Source organism: Pleurodeles waltl, chromosome 1_2 (genome assembly GCF_031143425.1).
Source record: "Pleurodeles waltl isolate 20211129_DDA chromosome 1_2, aPleWal1.hap1.20221129, whole genome shotgun sequence".
Lineage (NCBI taxonomy): Eukaryota > Metazoa > Chordata > Amphibia > Caudata > Salamandridae > Pleurodeles > Pleurodeles waltl.
The window spans coordinates 579,066,398-579,083,705 of NC_090437.1; positions in this window are offsets into that span (position 1 = coordinate 579,066,398).

Genomic DNA, 17,308 nt, shown 5'->3' on the forward strand with positions numbered 1-17,308 from the left:
GGGGGTTGATGGGTTTTTACGGCGGTATCCAGTGGCTTTGATTTGCCCCCTTTCACTCAGGCGTCGGTGGCAGGCGCGGAGCGGAGGTCAGGAGGGGCCGGTATTTCTTCATAGTGACGGGTGGGGGGCTACGTAGTATCAGCTTCTAGTAGTCATGAGGAAGGGGATGTCCGCGATAGGACAGGGTGCAGGTCAATTTGGAACTCACTCATTCAGAATTGGGGTAGCTACTGAAGCAGGACGGAGGGGATGGTGTAGGGAGGAGTTAATGAAATTGGGGAGGTGGAAGTCAGACAGTTTCAGGAGGCACTTTAGATGGGGGGACTCAGGGTTTGATAGTTGGGTCTAATTTTTTCTTTCCCCCCGCAGGTGTGGTAACAGGTCCAGACAAGTCTTTTCTTACTATATGGGTTGTCGGACATTCTTTTGTGAAGTGGGCACAGCCCCAAGCCTGACGTACAGCTATTGAAGGAAACCTGGGGTTCGATTAGGCACGGTATCAGGTGCGTTGGGATGGTAAAGCGGGGATGAAATGGCAAGAGTTGTTACCCCGTTTGCAAATGTCAGCAGTGCGTGGAGTCTGTCCGGACGTTTTGTGTTTGCATGTGGGCGAGAAGGACTCGATATCATGAAGGACATGAAGAGGGACTTGCAGGAGATTCTTTGCCAGTGGCGTGGCTGTCAGATTGTGTTCATGGCTTTTGTTCCGCCATGATCCATTATACCTTGGTAAGCCCTAAGAGTGGTCTGGAACCTTATTTCATGCGTGAGATGTCTGACTACCATAAATGGTTGTTGATCCTTTTTAGATTAAGGCCCTCATTATGACATTGGCGGTAAATCCCACTTACCGCCATGCTGACTGCCGCCAACATACCGCCACTGCAGGGGATTACCGCCACCCATATTATGACCCACACATAGCAATCCCTAACTATACAGCCACACACACAAGTCCGCCAGCCCAAAGGTCAGTGATAAACTGGCTGTAGTAAAACTCACACCGTTATGCCAACAGAACTACGCCACAGCATTATGACCCACGAATTACCGCTGCGGACATTCAATGGCACTAAACCATTGAAGGTACATACCGCCGCACTCAAAATACACACACACTAACAAAACAATACCACATGGGACAATTTAAATAACACACACCTGACACACATACACACACCACACCCACACACCATTATAAAACACATACGCACAATACCCACAACTCTTTATCATTACAAACAAGTGCCACAAGAGAGATAGCAAGACCACAGAAAAGACCACAGACAAACACCACCATCACCTATACACCCTCCATGCGCCTTACATCTCACACCCCAAGACAGCACCCCACACACCCTCACCCACACCACCCACAATACACCCATGGCACCGCAACAACACCCCAGGTTCTTAGAGGAGGAGCTAAAGGTAATGGTGGAGGAAATCATCCGGGTAGAGCCACAGCTATTCAGATCACAGGTGCAGCAGACATCCATTGCAAGGAAGATGGAGCTATGGCGGAGGATCGTGGGCAGGGTCAAGGCAGTAGGACAGCACCCCAGAACAAGGGATGACATCAGGAAGGGGTGGAACAACCTACGGGGGAAGGTGCGTTCCACAGCATCAAGACACCAAATAGCTGGTGGTGAACCCCCACCTCCTCCCCCACAACTAACAACATGGGAGGAGCAAGTCTTGGAAATCATGGATCCTGAGGGCCTGGCAGGAGTAGGAGGAGGACTGGACTCTGGTAAGTCAAATCTCTATTACTATCACCCACCCTACCTGCATACCATCACAAACCCCCACCCTTACCCTCACTCCCATCACTTCACCACCTCCCACACACGCAGCCATCACAACCCACCACTCCCAATACCAAGCCCTGCATGTAACACCAATGCACGGACCCCCATCACAGACCTGCATGGACACCCATCACTAAAGCATGCACATTAGAGAGAATCACCCAGCCCACAAAATCACTACTCACACAAGGCAAAGCTACAAGGGCAATAACAACCATACAGGGCAACAGACCCATGCACAAGATGACACACACAGAAACAATAACACTATATTTACATCCCCACAGATCCCCCACCCAACGTCACAGGAGAGGAGGTGCCAGCAACTTTCAGTCCAACCCCAGAAGAGGCCCACAGTGATGGCAGCAGCTCTGGACACCTGGATCTGGATGACCAACTTGGCCCATCGGGGATCTCCGGACAGTCGGTTACCTAGACACAGTCCCATACCACCAAAGAGCCTCCCCCCTCAGGAAACACCACCACAGTATCCACCCAGTGGGCCCATACCCCTGTCCCCAGGACACGTCAATCAGCAGTGTGTCCACCTCTACAGGGACCCCAGGCCACCCCACAAACACAGGACAATTAGGGACCTGGGGTCAGTGGCGGTGGGCACACGGTTCAGGGGACAGAGGCACAGGACAACAGGGAAGCTGGGAGGACTGCTGTGTAACAGGGGAGGACAGGCCCAGGGAACCGACTTTACAGGAGGCACTCAACAACAGCCTGGGAGCATACCACCATTCCCAGGAGATGATGGGCCAGATACTGGACAAGTTGCAGGAGACCCAGCGGCTGCAGGAGGGACAGTACCTGTGGATCAGGGAGGACTTGAAGGACATCCACACCACCGTGATCACCATTGCAGGGGTGCTGGCAGACATGGCCAACACAATGAGAGAGGCAGTGGCACACCACCAGGCCCCTGACACTAGCCAAAATGATGAACAGCCTTCCACCTTCGCTGCCGCTAGTGGACAGGAGGTCCCGCCACAGGAACAACAGGCCACCAGCACCCCACCCCCTGCAGAAGGAGAACCACCCCCCCAAACGGTCCTTGTGATCCAGGAAGAAGCCAGAGACTATTGCCAAGACGCCCACCAGGAAATAAGAGTCTGCTTACACTACACTGCATTGCATGTTGTGACTGTAACACAATGTTGTTGTATAGGCCCAAATGGTGCCTATGTGTACTGTGACGCAGTTAGGTGCCATGGCCTTCCCCCCAAAAAATGGTGTCTGCCTGTCCTGGATGGAAGGACAGGTGGAAATTAGGTAATTCCGCTGACGTTGTGCGCTGTTGCGGGAGGCAATCGAAAACCACTGTGCAACTCCTCATTGGATCCCATTGAGCCCTATGGGTTACAGTGGCCAATGGTGATGTACGGCGGCGCTGATGGTATGCACCACCGTGGACGTGACCGGCATTTTCTATCTGTTCACTCACTTGCTACCTGACCTTCAAGAGGAGAGGACCTACACTGCAAGTGCTGCTGTGACCTGTGTCTGGGACCGACCATGGCTCGTGTCACTGGGGAAAGGGCCCCTGCCTTCACTTCTGCGGAGTTGGAGAGACTGGTGGATGGGGTCCTACCCTAGTACCAAATGCTGAATGGGCCTTCAGACCATCAGGTGAGTAACAGTGATCACAATGCATGGAGCATGAATGCATGGAGTGCTGTGTGTGAGGTCCTCGTGTGGTGGGGTAGGTGGAGGGGCCCTGGGCAACATGCTGTATGTATTGTGGGCAATGTCTATGTGTAAGGGGGTGGGAGGGCTATGGTGGGACATGAGTGTAACAGGCTGGATGGTCTGACCTTTTGCTATATGTATATTTATGAAGGTCAGGACCCATCAGAAAAAGGGTATATGGCGTGCCATTGCCAAGGACATGTGGACCCTGAGGGTTTATGGCAGGCGGAGCACCCACTGTCGCAAATGGTAGAGGACCTGAGATGCTGGGCAAGGAAGACAGCAGAGGCCCAGCTGGGGATGGCCTCCCAAAGAGGAAGGGGTGCCCATCGAACCCTGACTCCCCTGATGGCCTGCATACTGGCAGTGGCCTATTCGGAGCTGGATGGGCGCTTGAGGGCATCACAGCAGCCACAAAGAGGTGAGTACAGTTTCCCAATATACTACGTGCGCATGGTGGGGTGGTCTCTGGGTGGGGGATGTGGGCCTGTGGATCCACCTAGGCCATCCTGGACATTACAGGGTAGGTCCCATGTTGGGCAGGGTATGTTGTGAACCACCTCCATCCAAGCTAGTAGGCATCCACTACTGGGCAGGGGTCTGTGGGTCTCAGGTATGCTGTTACTGGCATTAGGTATTACTGTCCATGGCCTGGTGACTAGCATTGTGACTGGTAGTGCATTGCCTAATGCGTAGAGCTGTTCCCTGTGTGTGTGTGTGTCGTGTACGCCAACAGTGGTGTTGTTGCAGCCATTGACCAAGTGTATCCTTTGTCTCTCCCCCCCCTTTTTGTTTTGTCACCCTGTCCTTCTGTGCATTAGCGTCATCTGGCGGAGGAGAAGAGGTACCGGCAACAGAGGGAGCTGCATCCCACATGGCCCAGGAGTCCGAATCCACCAACGGTGAGGACACCAGTGGGACGGAGGATGAAGGGAGCACGACGGCAGACAGGAGGGGACAGTTGTGACAGTGATACCTCCTCTGATGGAAGCTCCCTGGTGGTGGCGGACACCTCTGTGGCCACCCCAACTACAGGTACAGCCACCACCCCCGTACCAGCACCACCCTCCCAGCTGCCCCTCAGCGTGTTTCCCATGCCCGCTCACCCAGGAGAGTGGGCATCTCCTTTGCCACAGGCACCTCAGGCCGTGCACCAGTTAGCCCTGCTGCCCTGAGTGAGAATGCTATTGACCTCCTGTGATTCATCTGTGTTGGGCAGTCAACCATTTTGAATGCCATCCAACAAACAAATGCATTCCTGGACGGCATTCACTCTGGCATGCCATCCAAACAGAGATAAATCCAGGCTATGATGGCAGCCATTGTCCCTGTTTCTAGCCTCCCCCCTCCAACTTCCTCTACCCAATCTCATTCCCCTCAACCCAAACCTATCCCAAGCACATGGGCAGACCTGCATGCTCACAGGACAACACACAGTAGTGATTCAGGCAAACACAAGCACCAGACATCATCCCAGAGGCACTCACACAAACACCATCCAGATGCAAACATGCCAACATCTACTGCCTCCACTGTTTCCTCCTTCTCCTCATCATCCATCTCCCTCCCAGTAGCGTCTACACTCACACCTGCATGCACTACATCCTCATCCATCTCCTCCATCACCAGCACGCCTATCACTACACACCCCTCACTGGCAGTCACCACCCCCACATCCATGTAAACATCCCCTGTGTCCTCTCCCACTGTGTCTTTGCCCCCTCCTCCCAAAGTACACAAACCCAAGAACGTAGATACCCAGCAGCCATCTACCACATAACAGCATCCAGCCCATGCACCAAACACAGCAGACAGACACGCTGTTCCTCTTCACCGTTGACCTCTCTCCTATCCATCCCCACCGTCCTTCACGTCGGCCCAGGGTGGTCAGAACCCAGGCAAGCACCTCAGCCACCCAGTCCACGGCCACAGTAGTGTCGACAACTACTGCAGGTGGGAGAGGATCCCGGGAACCAGCCAGCAGCACTGAAAGTGTGCCTGCACCAGGTGCATCAAGGAAGGGCAAGGAGACACTGCCAGCTTTGACAGGGAAGGGCAAGGTGGCACCACCAGCTGCGAGAGGAAAGAGCAAGGAGGCACCACCAGCTGTGAAAGAGAAGGACAAGAAGGCACCACAAGCTGTGAAAGGGAAGGGTAAGGAGGCACCACCAGCTGCGAAAGGGAAGGGCATGGGGACTGGTGCTGGGACTCATTCAGAGCGCCCACCACCAACCATGGCGGTTCAGCCATCCGAGGCTGCAGGGGAAGGTCTCGAGCCTACCCCTACCAATGCTAGCACTGCCACCAGTACCACCACCAGCACAACTGCCAGCTGCAGCAGCCCCAGTGGGCAGCCATCCGAGGCTGCAGGGGAAGGGCTGGAGCCTACCCCCACCACTGCCAGCACTGCCACCAGCACCGCCACCAGCACCGCCACCAGCACTGCCACCAGTACTGCCACCAGCACCACTGCCAGCAGCAGTAGCCCCAGTGGGCAGCCATCCGAGGCTGCAAGGTAAGGGCTGGAGCCTACCAGCACCACTGCCAGTCCGACACCAGCACCGCCACCAGCACTGCCACCAGTACCATCACCAGCACAACTGCCAGCTGCAGCAGCCCCAGTGGGCAGCCATCCGAGGCTGCAGGGGAAGGGCTGGAGCCTACCCCCACCACTGCCAGCACTGCCACCAGCACCGCCACCAGCACCGCCACCAGCACTGCCACCAGTACTGCCACCAGCACCACTGCCAGCAGCAGTAGCCCCAGTGGGCAGCCGTCCGAGGCTGCAAGGGAAGGGCTGGAGCCTACCAGCACCACTGCCAGTCAGACACCAGCACCGCCACCAGCACTGCCACCAGTACTGCCACCAGCACCACTGCCAGCAGCAGCAGCCCCAGTGGGAAGCCGTCCGAGGCTGCAGGGGGGGGGCTGAAGTCTACCAGCACCACTGCTAGCCCGACACCAGCACCGCCATCGCCACCACTGAGCAGCCTTCACCGCCGGTGGGCAGTGTGTAGTCCTGCCTCCATGGGCTGTAGTGCATCCTGGACCCTGCAAATCCTGTAGGTGTGACACCCAGGTGAGAGACTGTGACCTTGCACTCCCCAAGATCTGCATCACAGGGCACAATGCCCCCTCCAGAACCAGTGGAAGAAGGCATCCACTCACCGCTTCTTTCCAAGGGTGAAGCACACTCAGCACAATGCCCCCTCCAGTACCGGTGGAAGACGCCATCCACTCACCGCATCCTTCCCAGGATGAAGCACACTGGTCACAATGCCCCCTCCAGAACCAGTGGAAGAAGCCATCTACTCATGCATCCTCCCCAGGATGAAGCACACTGGGCACAATGCCCCCTCCAGAACCAGTGGAAGAAGCCATCCACTCATGACATCCTCCCCAGGATGAAGCACAGTGGGCACAATGCCCCCTCCAGAACCAGTGGAAGAAGGCATTCATCGCATCCATCCAAGGATGAAGCACACTGGGCACAATTCCCCCTCCAGAACCAGTGGAAGAAGCTATCCACTTGAGAGACTGTGGCCTTGCACTTCCCAGGACCAAGCACAGGGCATGTTGCCCCCTCCAGAGCCAGAGGGCAAATCACCCACTTGAGGGACTGTGGCCTTGCACTCCCCAGGACATCACACAGGGCATGTAGCCCCCTCCAGGACCAGTGGCGTTGGACATCTTCCGACTGAGGTGTATTAAGAATGAAATATTGAGAAACATTTACTTTCTTCATATTTATTGTCGATGTTTTCTTTTCATTGAATTGCATTATGATTTTATGATGCATTTATGTTTCTATATTTTTATGAATTGCATTGTTCGATTTGAATAAAATTCACCTGACATAACTTGATCAGTGACTGAAGTGGGTTAATCCATTTCCTAATGATGTATGCCAAACTCTGCAGATGTACCATGTGACTGCCACAATAACTTCAATAGCTGAAGTGTGCTTACCCATTTCCCAACAATATATGTTGTGCTAGATGGAAGTAAAAAGTGAATGGCACAACAAATGATCAGTGGCTGATGTGGGCTGACGTGTTGTCCTATTCTGTGGTGTGCAGAAGCAGAGGGCAACATGGTGCACATGACTAATTTCATTGGGAGTCACATGCATTCTGCCCTTTTACAATGAACAAGTCTCACAAAGAAGTTACTCATGGCATTATCCAGTATGGCACAATCCTGTCCTTTCCCCTTGTGCTGGTACACCTTTAGCTGCCTAGCACCAACACAGACACCCTTGCACCATGGTGCAAGGGTGCGTCTGTCGCATAAGGTTTGTTTTTGTTCAGGAAGGTGCACCTTCCTGCAGAAAAATAATTCCAAGAAGCTTTTTCCTCTTTCTATGTGTGCTGCAGAATGCAGCACACCTAGATATAGGATATAACAAGGAAAAAAATATATTTCCTTGTTACACCCCACCTGGGGAGGCATTGGATTTTGGCAGATTCCCAGGCTTACCAGTTCCCGGTAAACATGAAAATGCGTTCCAAATCATATGGGTTGCATGGGAACAACCATGCATGGCCATGGAGTGCCTCCCTACCATAGACTAAAGCTAAGCAGTGATTTGCAGTGATTTGCCTTACTCCATAGACCATTCAAATCCCTGCAAAGTGGCTTTACATGGCTTCGAAATTATAACTTTGTGGTTTGCGCCAAACATGTACCACGTTGCTTGTTGAAAGCATGGAACAACCCTCTCATAAATATGCCCCTGAGGTACCAATGCATTATCAGTACATCTCGAAGAATATCTTTCATCTTGGGAAATTCTGTTGAAGAATGCCAGCAAAATGCACTACTGATTCGATGGGTCTGTTTGCATTTAACCCCAAATGTAGACGTTTATATTCACCATATTTGGTGCACTCTAGATTGCCTACTGAGTTCATTCGCCATTGATGACCACTTAAAGAAAAAGTGGCAGCTGAAATCCTGGGCTCCTGCACTCTCTGTTGTTCTTCGGCAGTCTGCGCTGTGCTGCGCTCCTGCAGTCTCGACTGTGCGTCTGCACTCTCTGCTGTGTTCCACCAACTTTTACTGTGCTTATATTTTCTCTGCAATGGAAACACAAATTCGTAGGTTCTGTTAAGAGGCTGCTGAACAAGGAGCAGAGCCAAAGTGCCTCCCTGTATACTCTGCTTTAGTATGCCATTAATTCTGTCAGAAGGTCAAAGATGGCTCTATCGAAACTCAAAAAACATCCAACAAGAAAAAAAACATGGCAAGGATGTGTTAGAGGTACATTGTAGACAGGAATTGTAAACAAGGAGTGTTTACGACAAAAGTAAAATCCATCCAACGGTGTCAGGTGCCTAAAAACAACTAAAGGCAGGGGCAGAGCGTGCAGAGATGACAATTTAAAAAAGAAGTTAGCGAGTAAACAAAGTAGTACATTTAAAGCCACATATAACCAAGTGATCCACAAGAAATACAATCTAGCTGTAACAAGAGACTGTGGGTACATCACAAGGCATCTAACGGCAGCACATAAAGACAGGGAATAGATTTTTGTGAAAGCATCTAAAAGCATTGAATGTGCTAATATCTAGCTTATATCTACCTGCAGCTGATCCTGGTTTACATCTGCTAGTCCGCTGACTCACATAAAGTAAAGAAAATCCATTTTTTTAGACCTGGTGTTTACCAGTGCCATTTCTACAGCACTCACTTCGATCCAGTGATACAAAAGTCATCCACTCTGGCTGCATACAGCCACTTTGCAGATTCTATCGGTGACTGTGGAGAACAGGAGAACAAAGGTGAAGCTTCAAAGTGTGGACTTTTAGCACTGTCTAGAGAGAAGTCCTTTGTTCGCCCTCGGATGTGTGCCTGTGTGCACTTTCCGCCTATTCTCTTCAGATTCAAAGTGTTCTTTTCTATTTCATGTGTTACGGAAGCATACTGGGCATTGTATTTGCCTGTGTTCCTTGGAAGAGCCCCGTGTTTTGCTTTTCACTTTCCTAGCTTCTTGTGGTGCAGCTCTGTGATTTGCAAGGACTGATTTCAGTGTAGAATTTTTATCTTCCTTTCTTGATTGCCTGTCATGTTTTATCTAACATCCCGGGCAGCTTTTCTTAAAAATCTTAGTGGGCTATTTCGCAACATTTACCTCTTGCATTATAAGATGAACTTGTTTTGGGGTATAGCGATGTAATGAGATAACTTGGTTGGAATGCTATTTATTATAACAATATGTAACACATTGTTATTGACATTTCTCGAAAACTATATATAAGATAATAACTCATTCTAAAAAGCTAGTCAGAACATGTAACCTGTACACAATCTAACTTGTTCAGCAAGTCTGCATATGTAAGGTAATATGTGCAGGTGTTTTTTTAGCAAAAGCATGCAGTGGCAAAAGCAATAAGTCTGACTTTAATGTGCTAATGCATGCAAACTAAGGAATGCACGCATTTGCACAGACAATTTATTTCTGTACCTCTGTAACCTCCCTCTTTTTGTGCCTCCGGTGTCTGTGACCTGTTTTTGTACATCACTCTACCAGTGCCACAAGTACTGGGAATTAAAAACACCACCACCAAAAGCTTTGGTATATAAACAGGTAACTGACATAGGATGAACAGGGAAGGCAGTTATTAGCTGTTATATTCTGTACTGTAATTATAATTGTTAACATAACACTTACTATACAAAGGTTTTCCCAAACTGTGTACCGTGCTGCATCGTAAGTTATCTGTCATAACTAATACCAGTCTCTGATAAAACCAAATTATTAATGTCATTCTCAGGGTTATGGGACAGGGGTATTTACAGCAATAAGCATGTACACTGGTAACAAACCAGGGGACATATTTACTGAGACTCACTCAGTGCTACATTGCATGTCATTTCCTGTGCATATGATGTGCCACTTATGTTAATATTGTGCATCATGAATGCACCGTATTTACCATATGGGTCACTACAACACAAGGGCAAGAGATGCTGAAGGCAGCATGATGCAAAGTTGTAGTTTCAGAGCAACGTCCCATAACGCAACTCCTACCTGCATGATGCAAAGTTGTGTTGTGTGCCACAAGATATCTTTACATGACGCAAGTCAGCTTTGCATCATGCAGGAATCCAATGTGTGGCACAAAAATACCAATACTCATGCAGTGGAAACACTTGTTTATTCAACCATACCACCATTTGAAACCATGGAAGGCGAATCACCAAGTCAGGAGGGGACCAACCCAGGAGATAGGGCTGTCATGCATTCCAAGTGGAACCACAAAGGTAATTTTACAGAGGAAGAAAACAGAGATGATCAGAATTGAGAGTCTTCTGTTTGTGATCTTCAAATTACCATTACCATTACCATTAGCTAAGAAGAATGCTTTATGGCAAGCAATAGTGGACAATATCAACTGTATGGCACCAACCAGATGTTCTTTTGTAGAATGCAGAAAATGATGGCATGATTACAAACACAGGTGTAAAAAGAAACTGTCTATAAACCTGAAAGCTACATTGAGGACTGGAGGAGGACCAGAAGTCCAGGAGGAGTTGAACACACTGGAGGAGGAGGTGGCATAATTCATCTCAACAACGTTGGCTGTCAGATTTCACGGCATGGACAGTGCTGACACTGAGGATCAACAAAATGTACACAGGTGAGTCATAACATTATGAATGCAATATATAATTCCCTATTGGTACTACAAGAAGGGGACCGTATTTTAAAAGGACAATAACATGTAAGCACACACAGGACAATAGTATAAGCTCAATCCAATACACCATATAATCATATATGGCAGGTACTACAGAAGTTGTTGAAACTAACTATAAAATCATCATGGTGAATCAAGATGTGTGTATGTGTAGAGTTACAGTGTAAAACGTTCAAATATCAAAAGTATCTACATTATGTGTATTATCATATCCTCATGAAACAGATGATGCACAAATATGTGGATGTTAACCATCTACACACCTTAGCATAACAAGACAAATGTGTCTTAGTAAAATAGCTACATACCACCGAGGTCACACATAAAGCACACAATTCTATCTTCAAAGAAAAACAAGGCATAGGTAAAAAAATTGACATGTAATGCAGGTCAGCAAGCTAACTTGATGTAGTGTAGTTTGGAAGGGAGCGTATAATAATTTAGATAAATTACTAATATGTGTTCAATATCCGTCTATTAGCTAGCTCAGGAGCACTGTGTGCAGCCTAGGCCCTCTGCTGCCACCCAAAAACCATAGTGCCAGGGGGTCTGCATCACAGGCTTGTTTGTGTGTGTGCAGGAATGTGTTATACCATTACAAGTGCCTCATGTATTATACACAACCAGATATTATGTCCATATTTAAGATATGTTTCTGCTTATCCTCACTAATAAGAGTAAAACCGGAGTACTTAAACAATGGTGTAAGCATGCTTATGCTGGTAATAACAAACACATGGGTTGGCAGACCTAGGATTATAATGGTATGCCATTTTCACATATGAAAATGGAGGCATCCTGGTCTCTCTGTCTACTTCAAAGCTAAATATTTGATGGTCAATAGCTATGCATTATTATATACAACTAAACTCTATTTTATGTACAATGTTGTTTCTGATGACCTCTTCCAGCACGTTTGGAACATCAAGGGCATTTGCTGTGCAGCAATGCAGGTAAGGTGAGGTGCTATATGTTTTTACAATTTAAATATATATTGTGTTGGTCATCACTTATCATGAGGGTTTACTATGTTGTGAAAAATGGCAAAGAAGGACATGTTGGAAAATATGTAATAACAGTTTTTTGTTTCTAATTTGGTGAAATGTGTGTGTTTTTTAAGGGTCAAAGATTAATGCTCAATGATAAGGTGGAATCTTTGTCCTTAATATCGGAGTGCTACACAGTGTAAAACAAATGTTAAGGCACAATATTCCAGGAATATTCAACTAATGCCATGGTAGCTTCTCATCTGGTGAACATAGATAAAGTAAGGACATTGAATCATGTGGCAATGAACAAATCTACAAACTTTAGACCAAATACAGGTGTATGTAGCAATGTCAAGAGGCAACAAACACAACTGTGATGTGAATATTTTTGTTGGTTTACATAATTAGAATTTTTAAATGCTAAACATGTAAAAAATGAGAACTATGTTGTAATGTGTAGGCGTAACTTATACATTTTGTCTCTACATGCTACATTGTTGAACTTACATATACATAATGCCACATTACCATGTAAGAGAGGTAAACTACAGCTCCAGCACATAATGCTGACTTTGGACTACCCTGCAATCTGCCCATAGTGACATGCAGCTAATTGGACTTGTAACAGTCCAGTGCATACTATATGTTAGCATACTTTTTTTGAGAGGAAAAATATGCCTCTCCTGGACAACAGCCTGTCCTTGATGTGGAGTCTGACCTCACGTTCTACCTGCCCCACCATGGATGAAGACACCTTCAATCAGCTTCTTGACACTACTGATTGCTCTCCTCCAAAATTGGAAAGGGAAAAAGTCGTTGTTGAGTCTCCAGGTGAAACAATCCTGACAGTTTCACATATAGGTGCTCACCATATCCCTAGATGGAATCCTGATACTGCACAAGTCAGCTTTCAGTGGAGAGTGGTTGGGGTAAAGTAGCATATAGTGGAAGACATCATTTTGGGGATGGAGACTTTATCAGACACTTTAAAAAGAGTCCGGAGGTGTCTCAGCCCCAGTAGGTTGGCAGAGGCATTATAAGACACTCATTCATGGCTCCATGGGATTGATGTCTCCTTATCTGACATTGCTGGTTGTATGATGCAGAAGAGCAATCAACAACAGTCTTGTCCATAAAGCACTAGTAACGTTGTCACCCAGCAAATAGTCATCAGTTCATCCATTCAGGCCATGCATCAAGGACTGGAGGAATCAGGGAATTGAATGGAGGCTAGGATGGACTCCAACAGTGCAACGACCAGTGCCCTCAACAGCAACAGAACCAGCAATCCCTTGCTGGGAATACTATGAAGCCTTTGTGGCACTCACTAATGTTCTTAAAAAATAAGAGACAAACATTTTCACTCTTTGATGACTGTGCAGCAAAGCCACCCTCAATTTCTTCACAGCTTCCAACTGTACTACAACCAGAACCACCGGAGGCTGCACAATCAACAGAGAATGAAGATGTAGTGTTCCCCAGGTTCAGAGCTAGAATTGCATGATGAACATTAGTGAGCACCTTTTGGTCAGTAAGTCAGTTTTTTATATTTTTGTCATCATGCCATCTTCTTTTCATTCAACTGCGGTCCTCTGTTGGTGTCATTTAGTTAAACCTGCTCTTCTGTTCTTAACATGACGCAACTTTTTTTGTTAGCGGTACTCTTCAGTAGGCCATTCTATTTTGTGTAGATCATAATTTGTGCATGATTTAATTTCCCACTTATATTTTGCTAATTAACTATACTGCTCAATGTGTTTATTTTGTTTATGAATTATGTTAAGTTCTGAAACATCCACGGTGATAAGTCCAAATAAGAAATATGACAGGAGAGGAAATGATGGCCAACAGTCCGTTTCATAAAAAAATCTAAATAACATCAAAGAGTTAAGTAGACTAAGGTGCAATGTCAACTTCCATGATTTCACACAGTCAAATGTAGTAAAATGGAGACCCTTTGCACTAGCATGCTGCCAATTAAGCAGCCATATGAAACGCTTTGTAGACATATGTCAGGTATGTAAGTCACAGTGACAACAGAGCCAGGATAACTAAGGATCATACAGACAACAACTTACATAAGTAGTCATCACTAGTTTTGTTATTACAACTGTTGGTTCTGCCGTTTGAGTCACATTGGAGAACCACGAGCTGCATCATGGCTACATGTTATCTGCTACATAGACATTGATGATTGGGCTGAGAGGTATATTCTACACACACACCTCCCTGCAGCTCCATAGGACATGGTATACACTGTAGGTACTTGAGAGTGATAAATCTTAAATTATGACATAAGTATTGGTGTTTGAGGGAGAAGAAAACATATACAGCACTACATTCATGTCACAATTGCACAGTAAGATTGTTACACAGTAGCAGCTTCTTTATTTGGTCATGGGGTGAGGGCTCTGCTTTTATTTTGGCATGGCACGGACTGAGCAAAGTTTGCCTTGCTCACTGTGAGTTGCTTAATCAGGCCATCACTGTTTGGTGTGCTTCCATCCTGTTCAACAGGGGCAGGCCAGCGCAAGATCTTGTTGACCTACTACAACCAACACCTGTAGGAATGGTCCTACCTCACCCCCTCCTCAAGTCTTCTGCTATTACCATCAAGAAGAGGGGCATGAGCCACAACCACACCGAGAACCCCCAAGCACCATTCCAACTTAGCAACATACAGCCAGTCAAAAAAATAATGATATCTCAATGTTGGCAGATATTGGTGCTCAACCTCTATCAGGGTCTTAAAAAGTGGGGCGATCATCTTGGGGGGGGCCCACTCACATGGAGAAATCTGTCCAGGACTTCAGGCCTCAGCATTGCCCCCGACACACACCGTGCTCATTGTGAATAAGTATTGCCTCCCTTGAAGGGTAAATGATTTGTAAAATTATTTTACAACTCATAACCATTGCAGGAGGCGCTACCAAAAATAAACCCAAAACACTCAAAACAATTATCAAAGTAGATGCAGTCAGGACTAGTAATTCAGAGCCATCTATCAGAGATGTGGTTGGCTTTGTATCTGAATGGGCTATTGCCAAGATTATGGATGGCTGAAAACCTTGAGAAAAAGAGAATTTGGGGACATTTCATTTAGTAATTTCATTAGTGATTTCCCACACTGGCTACAATTTTCCATAGCTTACTATCTGAAGGTGTGGTCAGAATCAAAGATTTCATTCCACAAGATTCCCTGAATATTGCTAAAAGAAAAGTTGAAAAAACAACATTTTTCTGGTGGCCTAATGGCAACCTATCAGGGAGTTCACTCAGCTACTTGTAGTTTGGCAGTTCAGATCGGTCTAAATGTAGTTTTAAGATCATAACTGGATAGTAGTCTTTCAAGGGTGTGTTTTGTCACCTATTTCATGAATTATTTTTATTTGAGATCCCCAGACAGGTTTATTGTTTTCTTACCTTGTTTTATAAAAGAACATTTGTGGCTGCTGCTCCTATATAATAAACTGATCGTGCAGTTGTCAGTTGAAGGATAGAAGGGGCCCTATTTAAGACGTTATGATTTTTTGCACAATATTGAAATGTATAACTAGCTGATTATTAATAATTCCTTAACTAAACTAACAGTGTCCTAGATCAAGTTGATTGATTCAAAATATTTAGAACAACAATTCAAAATGACTAAAGAGATTTGAACACTGTCTAAACACTTACCAATGTAGCTCGAAGAGAAAATGTAATTTCTGGCTCAGAGTAATATTGTTAAATAACTACACGGCCAACAGACCTATACGAATATGCCAGCATTGTGACTCAGGATCCAGGACAAACCTGTGTTAAAATTGTGCACTTGTCTGCACAGCAAGTGAAACAATTGGTGAAAACAGGGGAGCATATTTACAACACCCATGCAGCACAATAACGTGGCTGGAGTGCAGTGCAGTGTGCCCGCACATATTTACAAGGCCACGTAAAGCCACATTGCATGGCTTTTCATGGCCTTGTAAATATAGTTCCCTTTCACGCATAGCTCTGCATTAAAGGGGCATTCCATGGGTGTTGCCGTAGGTATTGTGTACCATGGTGCAAGTTAGGGACAATAGCGTCATAATTTTTGGCGCTATTGAAGTATATTGCAGGATTTGCACCAATAATTTTGGATCTAATTCTGAAATGTCCATTAGGGACCATTAAAAATAATCGTGTGCCCCCTTTTAATACCTGCTCTATGCAGGCATTAAAAATAGCCGCTAATGAGGGAATGCCCCATGCATACATTGTGCCTGGCTCAGGCATAATGAGGCGCAGGGGGTTACAAAGTGGCAAAATGCCTGCATTGCACCACTTTATGAATCTGGTGCAGAGAAATTGACCTTGTTGAGCCACATTAGTGTCATAAATAATGACGCTAATGTGGCACCAGGAGGCGCTAGGCCTTCTTAAATCTGGACCATGGGGTTTCTGTGGCCAGAAATTAATGGTCAGTGGCAAATGCTAGCTTGCTATGCAGTCTTTTTATGTCTTGTACAGTGCTTACTTTGAACTGAGTCATCTCCAGGTGTTTATAACCGGCCACCATAGAGAGCCCTGGAACAAAGGCTGAAGACAGTGAAAATTTCTCATAGTGGCTGTCAGTGGGTCACAAAGGTGTTCAGAATACTTGGTCATCCGATTCTCTGCCTCTCTACTGAACAAACATAACAATGTTCACATATTACAGTTGCAATTATGATTTTCTGCAACTGTGTTGGAAGGAGGTTTTGGAGAGGTAGTGGGCCAACAAGGGGAGGTAAGGGAGTTCTAGCAGGATGGGGATGATATGATCCAATTTCTTCATCACCTGAATGAGACATAAAGGGGGTGATTCAGACTATGGCGGACGGCGGAGGCGGCCATTCAGACATTTCCTCTGGGCCGGCGGGTGCTCTCCAAAAGAGCGCCCGCCGGCCCAGAGGAAATGCCCCTGCAACGAGGACGCCGGCTCAGAATTGAGCCGGCGTAGTTGCAGGGGTGCGACGGGTCCAGTTGCACCCGTCGCGTATTTCAGTGTCTGCAAGGCAGACACTGAAATACTTAGCGGGGCCCTCTTACGGGGGCCCCTGCCATGCCCATGCCATTGGCATGGGCACGGCAGGGGCCCCCAGGG